Source organism: Giraffa tippelskirchi, chromosome 7, assembly GCF_054371585.1.
Source record: "Giraffa tippelskirchi isolate mGirTip1 chromosome 7, T2T-mGirTip1v1.2.pri, whole genome shotgun sequence".
NCBI classification, from domain to species: Eukaryota; Metazoa; Chordata; class Mammalia; order Artiodactyla; family Giraffidae; genus Giraffa; species Giraffa tippelskirchi.
In genome coordinates, this window is record NC_137281.1 from 138,945,053 (window position 1) to 138,958,682 (window position 13,630).

At 37.8% G+C, this 13,630-nt stretch overlaps 1 protein-coding gene across 19 annotated transcripts in view; it reads left to right on the top strand.

The window, feature by feature from the left end:
- GPHN (gephyrin) overlaps window positions 1-13,630 on the top strand; it is a 525,210-nt gene that overhangs the window by 152,921 nt on the left and 358,659 nt on the right. Inside the window, exon 1 of one of the 19 annotated variants that reach the window (XM_081513385.1) lies at window positions 10,782-10,842. The exons of the other annotated variants lie outside the window; for them this stretch is intronic. The gene's annotated coding sequence lies outside the window, so the exon portion shown is untranslated. Of the gene's footprint in view, window positions 1-10,781; window positions 10,843-13,630 lie in introns of those variants that run through there. 19 annotated transcript variants of the gene reach the window in all.

The following is a 13,630-nucleotide window of genomic DNA, read 5'->3' on the forward strand; positions in this document are numbered from 1 at the left end:
AGGCAAACCATTCAATATCACGGTAATCCAAGTCTATGCCCCGACCAGTAACTCTGAAGAAGCTGAAGTTGAACAGTTCTATGAAGACCTACAAGACCTTTTAGAACTAACACCCAAAAAAGATGTCTTTTTCATTATAAGGAACTGGAATGCAAAAGTAGGAAGTCAAGAAATACCTGGAGTAACAGGCAAATTTGGCCTTGGAGTACAGAATGAAGCAGGGCAAACAAAGGCTAATAGAGTTCTACCAAGAGGACACACTGGTCATAGCAAACACCCGCTTCAAACAACACAAGAGAAGACTCTACACATGGACGTCACCAGATGGTCAACACCGAAATCAGATTGATTATATTCTTTGCAGCCAAAGATGGAGAAGCTCTATACAGTCAGAAAAACAAGACTGGGAGCTGACTGTGGCTCAGATCATGAACTCCTTATTGCCAAATTCAGACTTAAATTGAAGAAAGTGGGGAGAACCACTAGACCATTCAGGTATGACCTAAATCAAATCCCTTATGACTATACAATGGAAGTGAGAAATAGATTTAAGGGACTAGATCTGATAGATAGAGTGCCTGATGAACTATGGACAGAGGTTCATGACATTGTATAGGAGACAGGGATCAAGACCATCACCAAGAAAAAGAAATGCAAAAAAGCAAAATGGCTGTCTGAGCAAGCCTTACAAATAGGTGTGAAAAGAAGAGAACTGAAAAGCAAAGGAGAAAAGGAAAGATATACCAATTTGAACGCAGAGATCCAAAGAATAGCAAGGAGAGATAAGCAAGCCTTCCTCAGCAATCAATGCAAAGAAATAGAGGAAAACAATAGAATAGAAAAGACTAGAGATCTCTTCAAGAATGATGTACCGAGGGAACATTTCATGCAAAGATAGGCTCGATAAAGGACAGAAATGGTATGGACCTAACAGAAGCAGAAGATATTAAGAAGAGGTGGCAAGAATACACAGAAGAACTATACAAAAAAGATCTTCACAACCCAGATAATGACAATGGTGTGATCACTCACCTAGAGACAGACATCTTGAAATATGAAGTCAGGTGGGCCTTAGGAAGTATCACTATGAACAAAGCTAGTGGAGGTGATGGAATTCCAGTTGAGCTATTTCAAATCCTAAAAGATAATGCTGTGAATGTGCTGCACTCAATATGTCAGCAAATTTGGAAAACTCAGCAGCGGCCACAGGACTGGAAAAGGTCCGTTTTCATTCCAATCCCAAAGAAAGGCAATGCCAAAGAATGCTCAAACTACCACACAGTTGCACTCATCTCACATTCTAGTAAAGTAATACTCAAAATTCTCGAAGCCAGGCTTTTGCAATACGTGAACCATGAACTTCCAGATGTTCAAGCTGGTTTTAGAAAAGGCAGAGGAACCAGAGATCAAATTGCCAACATCCGCTGGATCATCAAGAAAGCAAGAGAGTTCCAGAAAAACATCTATTTCTGCTTTATTGACTATGCCAAAGCCTTTGACTGTGTGGATCACAATAAACTGTGGAAAATTCTGTAAGAGATGAGAATATCGGACCACCTGACCTGCCTCTTGAGAAACCTGTATGCAGGTCAGGAAGCAACAGTTAGAACTGGACATGGAACAACAGACTGGTTCCAAGTGGGAAAAGGAGTCCGTCAAGGCTGTATACTGTCACTCTGCTTATTTAACTTATAGGCAGAGTACATCATGAGAAATGCTGGGCTGGAAGAAACACAAGCTGGAATCAAGATTGCCGGGAGAAATATCAATAACCTCAGATATGCAGATGACACCACCCTAATGGCAGAAAGTGAAGAAGAACTAAAGAGCCTCTTGATGAAAGGGAAAGAGGAGAGTGAAAAAGTTGGCTTAAAGCTCAACATTCAGAAAACTAAGATCATGGCATCTGGTCCCATCACTCTATGGGAAATAGATGGGGAAACAGTGGAAACAGTGTCAGACTATTTTTTTGGGCTCCAGAATCACTGCTGATGGTGACTGCAGCCATGAAATTAAAAGACGCTTACTCCTTGGAAGGAAGGTTATGGCCAACCTAGATAGCATATTTAAAAGCAGAGACATTACTTTTCCAACAAAAGTCCGTCTTGTCAAGGCTATGGTTTTTCCAGTGGTCATGTATGGATGTGATAGTTGGACGGTGAAGAAAGCTTAGTGCCGAAGAATTGATGCTTTTGAACTGTGGTGTTGGAGAAGACTCTTGAGAGTCCCTTGGACTGCAAGGAGATCCAATCAATCCATCCTAAAAGAGATCAATCCTGGGTGTTCATTGGAAGGTCTGATGTTGAAGCTGAAGCTCCAATACTTTGGCCACCTCATGCGAAGGGTTGACTCATTGGAAAAGACCCTAATGCTGGGTAGGATTGGCGGCGGGAGGAGAAGGGGATGACAGAGGATGAGATGGTTGGATGGCATCACCGACTCGATGGACATGGGATTGGGTAGACTCCGGGAGTTGGTGATGGACAGAGAGGCCTGGCGTGCTGCGATTCATGGGGTTGCAAAGAGTCTGACACGACTGAGCCACTGAACTGAACTGATCTCCTCCTGGAATTTCTATAGTATTTTGAATTAACTCAAGCATTCTACATAGTCCTGAACCTTTTCTTCCCCCATATATCTTTTTCTCTTTCTGCTGCATTCTTGTCATTATTGAGACATGCCTTCCAGTATATGAATTCTTTTTTCAGCTCTTTCTGATTTCTTGCTAATCTCTTTAGGTTCTTCCCCAGTCCTAAAATACTATTATATGTTTCATTCATTAATGGCCTGATTGTTTTTTTTTAGATCTGCCTAGTCAATTTTATTACATTTAGTACTTTCTCTAGGCGTATTAAGTATATTAATGTTCTTTTATCTGATAATTCTAATACAGTATTTTCAGGTCAGATTCTATAGCTTATTGTTTCTACATATACTTCATGTAGTAATTTTCATTTACTTTTAGTTTGTTTGGTGACTTTTCAATACGTGGAGTTTGATTATTTTATGAGAAAGGTAATTCTGCCATGCAACCTGGATAGTACCAATCTGGAACCACTCTATTTTTTTTTTTTTATAAATTTATTTATTTTAGTTGGGGGCTAATTACTTTACAATATTGTAATAGTTTTTGCCATACATTGACATGAATCAGCCATGGGTTTACATGTGTTCCCCTTCCTGGACCCCCCACCCACCTCCCTCCCCATCCCATCCCTCTGGGTCATCCCATTGCCCCGGCCCTGAGCCCTTGTCTCATGCATCGAACATGGAATGGTGTTCTGTTTCACATATGATAATATACATGTTTCAATGCTATCCTCCCAGAACATCCCACCCTCACCTTCTCCCTCAGAGTCCATAAAATTGTTCTATGCATCTGTGTCTCTTATTCTGTCTCGCATATAGGGTTATCGTTACCATCTTTCAAATTCCATATATATGCATTAGTATACTGTATTGTTGTTTTTCTTTCTGGCTTACTTCACTCTGTATAATGGGCTCCAGTTTCATCCATCTCAGTAGAACCGATTCAAATGTATTTTTTTAATGGCTGAGTAATATTCCATTGTGTATATGTACCACAGCTTCCTTATCCATTCGTCTGCTGATGGACATCTAGGTTGCTTCCATGTCCTGGCTATTGTAAACAGTGCTGCGATGAACATTGGGGTACATGCGTCTCTTTCAATTCTGGTTTCCTCGGTGTATATGCCCAGCAGTGGGATTGCTGGGTCATATGGTAGTTCTATTCCCAGTTTTTTAAGGAATCTCCACACTGTTCTCCATAGTGGCTGTACTAGTTTGCATTCCCACCAACAGTGTAAGAGGGTTCCCTTTTCTCCACACCCTCTCCAGCATTTATTGCTTGTAGACTTTTGGATAGCAGCCATTCTGACTGGTGTGAAATGATACCTCATTGTGGTTTTGATTTGCATTTCTCTAATAATGTGAGATGCTCAACATCACTCATTATTAGAGAAATGGAACCACTTTAAATTTGGGAGCGATATGAATTCAGGCCATAAACTTGGGTAGCGTGAGTCCTTGTTTCCTTTTTATTCTACTTGTCCCAAGGCCTACAGGCATGTATCCCTGGCAACTCACTGTTTGGGTTTTTGTTTGTTTTCATAGTTTATTATTTGTACTTTTGCCATAGTACAAAAGATTCTTGACTGTATGTTGATTTTATATATGGCTCCCTATCTAAATTGGACTCTAAATTCCTAGCCTCAAAAATGGGACTCTTTAATACCTACACACTAGGTCACACATCAGCTGATGCCACAGAGTCCAGCAAATATTGGCTGAAGAACTCTGCCTAGCTCGATTTTTGCCTCCTTTTATCCTTAAGTTCCTTTATAGATTCTTTAGGTTCCAACTTGCTCAGCCATGTGTTTAAACAAATTTTTTTTCAATGTGTGTTTTATTCAATATTTTTAGATAGTGGTATCCAAGGGGGGTGTTAACTTAATATCTTGGTCTGCCATAGTGAAAAAGACAACCCGTTTGATTTTTTGGAGCCCTAACAGTAATCAGTGCTCACTGGACTCAGAAGCAAGTTACAAACATTAGAACCCTTCCTTATGGATTTGCTATTATGTTACCCAGAGGTTGAATTAGAACTGTTTGACTGCCCTGGCCATAGGCAACTAACTCCTACCTCCAAAGAAAATTTAAAATAATGAAATTTGCCTCAAAAAATATATCTCACACTCAAAAAACTAGAGCAAATCTTGATAAAATGTAATAGAGCAGTAGTGGTGATAGGGAACCGGTTGTTAGATGTTCTATATTCATGCTTGATTCTTACACCAAAGCAGTAGAATAAAACTGAAGTTATAAATTGAAGCACAGTTAATTCAGAAATATCTTTTCTGTTTTATATTAAAGTGTTAGGCTAAAACAGATTTTCTTCCGACCCCAAAATAGTAACATGAGAACAGTCTGTTGTCACAGAAGTCATCCTATTATAAAGTTATTCTATTATAAAGGGTATAGTCTTTATTTAAAATGTTAAGCTACAAATATTTATCCTTTTGAGCCATCTGCTCTCCTAAATACCCAAGTATTTTAAACTAAAATCTGAAAAATGGAGATAGTTTAAAACCTTTGCATTGTTGACTCGATTTTTTTATAGCATGTATCTTGCTTTGAGTAGAAATAGATTGATGCAGTAAGCTTACTTGCAAAACATTACATTGCTAAGTCGCTTCACTCGTGTCCGACTCTGTGCGACCCAATAGATGGCAGCCCACCAGGCTCCGCCGTCCCTGGGATTCTCCAGGCAAGAATACTGGAGTGGGTTGCCATTTCCTTCTTACCCTTATGTAAAAAAAGAGTTTTAAATCCTCTCATAGAAAGAAACTCTGTATCTGAGGGAAATTATTTTATAAAAAATATTTAATTTGTAATGTAAATAAAAATAAAACTCTACTCAATTTACTTATTCCCACAAAACTTTTTTTGTCTATTCTTGTCATTTTGTATATATATTTAACTCTTAGTTTAAAATTCTACCAGATGAATTTATGTCTAAAATCATTACATTAATTAACTAAGAAAGTTCCTGTCAGAATGTGTGGAGGAAAGTTTGCCCCTCATTCTCTCATGATGAAATAATTTTAATATTGTCTTTATAACTCCAGGAAATATTATGTCTTTAGCTATTTTCATGAATACACATTTTATTAAATGTTTATTTCATATTTCCTTTTTCAGTGTTGTTCCTCTAAACATTTGGATAGAGATTAGTCACTCTTGTACTACCTCTACTCATCCGTCACTCACACATCCATATGCATGTGTACACACATACGCACAAATACACCATTCCCAGAGGAGTGAAAACTGGAAAGAAATATGCATTAGAGCTGGACAAAATAGGGGTTTAAGAAACACCCTTGAGAAGTAGTAGCCATGATCTTAGAATGAATTTTCAATTCAAATTCATATCACCTGGACTGTACAAAAAACTTAAATGTGTGAATTTAGTTCAGAGCAGTATGTGACTGGTAATGCTTCTGAGGTCTTGACAGAAACAGGTGCAAATCCCTGGTGAACATATTTTATCCTAAGTTCAGGGAGGTCTTCCCAGGTGGCACAGTGATAAAGAGTCTGCCTGTTAATGCTCGAGACGCGGGTTTGATCCATGGATCGGAAAGATCCCCTGGAGAAGAAAATAGCAACCCACTCCAGTACTCTTGCCTGGGAAATCCCAAGGACAGAGGAGCCTGGAGGGCTACAGTCCACGGGGTCGCAAAAGCATCAGACACAACGTAGCAATTTACTATCAGCAACAACAAATCCTCAGCAAAATTAATTTGAGACTGGACTGAACATGTCCTAAGACATTATCATTTTGACCCTTCTGATTTATTTTCCCATGGTACTATTACTCTTAAGTGTGGTGGATAGCTTTGGCTTAGATTCCAGTAAACCAGGCAAGCTGAAACAGTTGTGCTGAAAATAAGGTTTTTGTTTGTTTTTCTGAGGTACCATTTGGCTGATTTTCTAATTTTTGTTTTGGATCAGAGTTACTTAGGTATTACTTTGATATCAATGGAAGATATGTATTTATAATATTCTTTTTCTGTAGAAGTTGTAAAATTAAAAGTAAATATAAGAGCAGTAAATGATATTGAAAAATCTGTGGCACTCATATTTTGGTAATGATCTTTTTAAAGTTCCTTATAGAAAATTCTAAAAGATGACGCTGTGAAAGTGCTGCACTCATCAAATTTGGAAAACTCAGCAGTGGCCACAGGACTGGAAAAGGTCAGTTTTCATTCCAATCCCAAGAAAGGCAATGCCAAAGAATGCTCAAACTACTGCACAATTGCAATCATCTCACTTGCTAGTAAAGTAATGCTCAAAATTCTCCAAGCCAGCTTCAACAATACATGAACCGTGAACTTCCAGATGTTCAAGCTGGTGTTAGAAAAGGCAGAGGAACCAGAGATCAAATTGCCAGCATCCGCTGGATCATCAAGAAAGCAAGAGAGTTCCAGAAAAACATCTATTTCTGCTTTATTGACTATGCCAAAGCCTTTGACTGTGTGGATCACAATAAACTGTGGAAAATTCTGAAAGGGATGGGAATACCAGACCACCTGACCTGCCTCTTGAGAAACCTGTATGCAGGTCAGGAAGCAACAGTTAGAACTGGACATGGAACAACAGACTGGTTCCAAATGGGAAAAGGAGTACATCAAGGTTGTATATTGTCACCCTGCTTATTTAACTTATAGGCAGAGTACATCATGAGAAACGCTTGGCTGGAGGAAGCACAAGCTGAAATCAGGATGCTGGGAGAAATATCAATAACCTCAGATACGCAGATGACACCACCCTTATGGAAGAAAGTGAAGAAGAACTAAAGAGCCTCTTGATGAAAGTGAAAGAGGAGAGTGAAAAAGCTGGCTTAAAGCTCAACATTCAGAAAACAAAGATCAAGGCATCCGGTCCCATCACTTCATGGCAAATAGATGGAAAAAGAATGGAAACAGTGTCAGACTTTATTTTTTTGAGCTCCAAAATCACTGCTGATGGTGATTGCAGCCATGAAATTAAAAGCCGCTTACTCCTTGGAAGAAAAGTTATGACCAACCTAGACAGAGACATGACTTTTCCAACAAAGGTCCGTCTAGTCAAGGCTGTGTTTTTTCCAGTAGTCATGTATGGATGCGAGAGTTGGGCTATAAAGAAAGCTGAGCACCAAAGAATTGGTGCTTTTTGAACTGTGGTGTTGGAGAAGACTCTTGAGAATCCCTTGGACTGCAAGGAGATCCAACCAGTCCATCCTAAAGGAAATCAGTCCTGAATATTCATTGGAGGGACTGATGTTGAAGCTGAAACTCCAATACTTTGACCACCTGATGCAAAGAACTAACTCATTTGAAAAGACCCTGACACTGGGAAAGATTGAAGGCAAGAGGAGAAGGGGACGACAGAGGATGAGATGATTGGATGGCATCACTGACTCAATGGACATGAGTTTGAGTAAACTCCAGGAGTTGGTGATGGATAGGGAGGCCTGGCGTGCCTCAGTCCATGGGTTTGCAGAGTCATACAAGACTGAGCAACTGAACTAAACTCAACTGATGTGTTTACTGCCAGCCAGTGGAATATGAGCTTACATTCTGTGTTTGCTACTTCCCTCGTCTGGCCATTGGAAACTTCTATACATATTCTTCTATATTTTTCCTTCCTCTTGCGTAGCAGAGTTGAAGATGACTGTTATTAAAAGCTTAGAAGCAAAATGTTGAATGTAGTAGAAGCTTGTCACTGAATTTTGGGGAAGACATTATATCATATTAGCCTACCTACACTATCTAATATGGTAATATTTTGGGTGGTGAAGAAAATGTTAAAACTGATTTATATATATATTTTTTTGTTTAATTGAAGTATAGTGTGAGTCAAGATTGGAAAGGTACTGATTTAAATATGTTATATTGTTAGTCTATAAAACTCATAAAAGGAAAACAATAGTTTAAAAAGGAGACTTCTAAAATAGTACTAAAAATATATATATTTGGGCTGCTGAATGATCCAGATAAGAAGAGGGTATTACATGTCAAAATTTGCCTCAGCTCCTGACCTTAAAGAGTTTCTCCCTACCAGCTTATCACAATTACAAGTAATATTTATGCAATTATTTGCTTAATGTCCCCTTTTTATTATAAATTATATGAGTTCAAAGATTGTTTTTGTTGTTGTTAATGTTCAGTTGCTAAGTCGTGTCCAACTCTTTGTGACCCCATGGTCTGCAGCACCCCAGCCTTCCCCATTACTAAGTAACTCCAGGAGTTTGCTCAAACTCATGTCCACTGAGTTGGTGATGCCATCCAGCCATCTCATCCTCTTCTCCTTCTGCCCTCAATCTTTCCCAGCATCAGAGTCTTTTCCAATAAGTCAGCTTTCCACTTCTGGTGGCCAGTGTATTGAAGCTTCAATATCAGCATCAGTCCTTCCAATGAATATTCACTGTTGATTTCCTTCAGGATTGACTGGTTTGATCTCCTTGCAGTCCAGGAGACTCTCAAGAGTCTTCTCCAGCACCACAGTTCAAAAGCATCAATTCTTCAGCACTCAGCTTCTTTATAGTCCAACTGTCATATCCATACATGACTACTAGAAAAACCATAGCTTTGACTGTATGGACCTTTGTTGGCAAAGTGATATCTCTGCTTTTTAATACTCTCTCTACATTTGTTTCTTCCAAGGAGGAAGTGTCTTTTAATTTCCTGGCTGTGGTCACTGTCTGCAGTAATTTTGGAGCCCAAGAAAAATAAAGTCTGTCACTGTTTCCATTGTTTCCCCATATATTTGCTATGAAGTGATGGGATCGGATGCCATGATCCTAGTTTTTTGAATATTGGGTTTTAAGCCAGCTTTTCCACTTTCCTCTTTTTCTTCCATCAAGAGATTTGTTAATTCGCCTTCACTTTCTGCCATTAGAGTGGTATCATCTGTGTATCTGAGGTGGTTATTTCCTCTGGCATTGTTGATTCCAGCTTGTGATTCATCCAGCCCAACACTTCGCTTGATGTACTCTGAATGTAAGTTAAATAAGCAGGGTTACAATATACAGCCTTGATGTACTCCTTTCCCAATTTTGATCCAGTCCATTGTTCTATGTCTGGTTATAACTGTTCCCTCTTGACCCCAATACACGTTTCTCAGGAGGCAGGTCAGGTGGTCTGGTATTCCCATCTCTTTCAGAATTTTCCAGTTTGTTTGATCCACACAAAGCTTTAGTGTAGTAAATGAAGCATATGTAGATGTTCCTCTGAAATATTTTTGCTTTCTCTGTGAGTCAATGAATGTTGGCAATTTGATCTCTGGTTCCTCTGCCTTTTTTAAACCCAGCTTGTACACCTGGAAGTTCTTGGTTCACATGCTGCTGAAACCTAACTTGAAGGATTTTGAGCATCATTACCTTGCTAGCATGTGGAATGAGTGCAGTTGTATGGTACTTTAAACATTCTTTGGCATTGCCGTTCTTTGGGATTGGAATGAAAACTGACCTTTTCCAGTCCTGTGGCCACTGCTGAGTTTTCCAAATTTGCTGGCATATTGAGTGCAGCATTTTCACAGCATCATCTTTTAGGATTTTAAGTAGCTCAGCTGGAATTCCATCACCTCCACTATCTTTGTTTGTAGTAATGCTTCCTAAGACCCGCTTGACCTCACACTCCAGAATGTCTGACTCTAGATTAGTGACCATACCATCCTGGTTGTCTTCATCATTAAGACCTTTTTTTGTATAGTTCTGTGTATTCTTGCCACCTCTTCTTAATATCTTAACCACCTCTTCTCCTTGCTGTTTTTTGTCCTTTTTTGTGCCCATCTTTGCATGAAGTCTTCTCTTGGTATCTCCAGTTTTCTCGAAGAGATCTCTAGCCTTTCCCATTCTATTGTTTTCCTTTCTTTCTTTGCATTGTTCACTGAAGTGAACAATCTCTCCTTACTCTTGTCTGGAACTTTGCATTCATTTGCGTACATATTTCTCTTTCTCCCTTGCCTCTCACCTCTCTTCTTTTCTCAGTTCTTTGTAAGGCTTCCTCAGACAACCACTTTGGCTTCTTGCATTCCTTTTTTGGGGGGATGGTTTGGTCACTGCCTCCTATACAGAGTTAACAAACCTCAGTCCTTGCATCTTCAGGCACTGTGTATACCAGATCTAATCTCCTGAATCTGTTTTTCACCTACACTGTGTAGTCATAAGGGATTTTATTTGGTCATACCTGAATGGGCTAGTGGTTTTCCCTAGTTTCTTCAATTTAATCCTGAATTTTCCAGTAAAGAGCTCACGATCTGCATCAGAGTCACCTTCAGGTCTTGTTTTTGTTGACTATATAGAGCTTTTTCATCTTTGGGTCAAAGAAAATAATCAATCTGATTTTGGTGTTGACCATACAGTGATGTCCATGTGTAGATTTACGTGTTGTATTGTTGGAAGAGGGTGTTTGCTATGACCAGTGTGTTTTCTTCGGAAAACTCAGTTAGCCTTTGCCCTGCTTCATTTTGTATTCTAAGGCCAAACTTGCCAGTTATTCCAGGTATCTGTTGATTTCCTACTTTTGTATTCCAGTCTCCTATGATGAAAAGGACATCTTTTTATCATTATGTGTTAATTCTAGAAAGTCTTATAGATGTTAATAGATCTGTTCAACTGCAGCTTTTTCAGCAATAGTGATTGGGACTAGATTTGGATTACTCTGATATTGAATGGTTTCCCTTGGAAACGAACCAAGACCATTCTGACATTTCTGAGATGGCATCCATATACTGCATTTTGGACTGTTTCGTTGACTATGAGGGATTCTTGCCGACAGTACAGATACAAGGTCATCTGAGTTAAATTCACCCATTCCTGTTAATTTTAGTTCACCGATTCCCAAGATGTCTGTGTTTACTCGTTCCATCTCCTGCTTGACCATGTCATATTTACCTTGATTCATGGACCTAATGTTCCAGATTCCTATGCAGCATTGTTCTTTACAGCATTGGATTTAACTTTCACCATCAGACACCTCCACACCTCAGTGTCATTTCTACTTATGCCCAGCATCTTCATTCTTTCTGGGACTATTTCTCTGCTTTTAGCCAGTAGCATATTGAAAAACTTCTGACCTGAGGGGCTCGTCTTCCAGTGTTACATATTTTTGCCTTTTTATGCTGTTCATGGGGTTCTCCAGGCAAGAATACTAGAGTGGTTTGCTATTCCCTCCTCCAGTGGACCACACACATAGTGTACAATCCAGTGGTTTATGTCTTAGTCTCTTCTTTATCCCTTATCTCAGAAGATTGCCTGATACATGGTAAGTAATAATATTTTCTCAAAAATATTTGTTAAATATATTCATGAATTTGAATGTTTAACTTCGAAATTAACTTTGACAGTACTTATGGAGAATTTGTAGGTTTAGTTGGAGTGTTCATTGCATGTTTGCATGTCAGTATTTAAAAGTTAACATTTAGTGCTTATTTAGAAGTTATAAAATGCCTTAACCCCCTCATTTGTTGTCAGTAATCTTGTGAGGTAGATGATGGCCTTTTTCTCTTTTAAAAGCAAACTGTGGAGTTTAGATAAAGCAAATGATTTGCTGCAAGGACATATAGATTTATACGTGACCAGATTCTGGACTGGAACCATTAGTTTTTAGTATCTCTTGGATTCTTATATTAACTTTGTATCATATACCCATGTGTTCATTAACTAAAGGACAGTTGCAAAATTAAAGTCTATATAATTAAGATACACAAATAAATGAGCACTTTGGATTATTTCCCGTGCTGAAAATAATAGTCGTCTTTGATTATGAGCATGAATTTTCATAAATTTAGGTTGTGTTCATTTAAATTTGAATTACATAAAAGAACACAGAGTGGACTTATTTCTAAATTAATTCTGAAAAGCAGAAATAGAATTACATGGCAGTTAATGAAGAAGGAGCACACAGTGGTCTTTGAATTACCTAAATTAGTTATTTTCTTGCTTGTTCTACAAATACTTGTGTTCAGCTCATTAAATTTTCTATTATTTCTTTAAAACTAATGTAATCAGCAATAGTACAAGGAGTGAAAGAAGATGAAAACCAAGTAGAGCAGGATGTTTTGTTGAGAGTGTGTGCATGTGAAATGAAGGTGAGAGATCTGGGAAAAGCCATGATAATATGAAAAGATAAAGCTTACTGGTATTTTTTATATGGACTGATAGAATCTCTGAGAACTGGAGAACTAGAGATATTCATTATATAGGATCCTCTTTTTTGAAAGAATATGTCAATCTTAATGAGTAAGAAAGTATGCAAAAACATGTATGCATGCTTGTATAAAAAAGGGAATATTTGTATATATCTCTTTCTGTGTAGTTGCTTTTATATGCGTACAGGGACATATAGGAAGCTGGTATATCAGGGTAGAGAGGAAGATTTTACATCATGCTTTCCTAACTTTGATTTTTTAACCATTTGAATGTATTATTTATTCTAAATATAATTTGAATGAAAAATAATTATCTTAAAACAATTTAATTTTTCTACATGATGAGTGAAAACTGTAATCAAATTAAATTTCTGATTTTATGATTTTCAGTTGAATCTTCTCTGAGAGTCTTCTGTTTTGAATTGGTTGCTAGCAGTTTTGATATCAGCCATTGTGGTCCTCTAAATCTGTTGTACTGTACTTGATAATAATGAAAATGTTTAAAATTTGTCCTTTTTCTTTACCTTTTCTTAATAGCTGTTATTTTATTAGGTTCTGCCTGTGAACTGAATCTTTTATTCATCTTCATGTTAAGAATATGTTTAGTTCCTTTAATTGCATGAAGCCTATCATTTTATAGGTTCCAAAATAAAATTATTCATTTTATTTTATATCAGAAATGAAGTTATTGTATTTTTTAGCTTTATTGAGATATAATTGATATAATAAAAATTGCACACGTTTAATATATGCATTTTGATTAGTTTGGGCTTTTGCAAACACCCATGAGACTACCACAATAATCATAGTAGTAAATATATCCATCTCCTCAAACTTCTGTTTTCTTTTGTGTTGTTGTTGTTTGGTAAGAACACTTAATATGAAATCTGTCTTCTTAACACATTTTAATAAATAC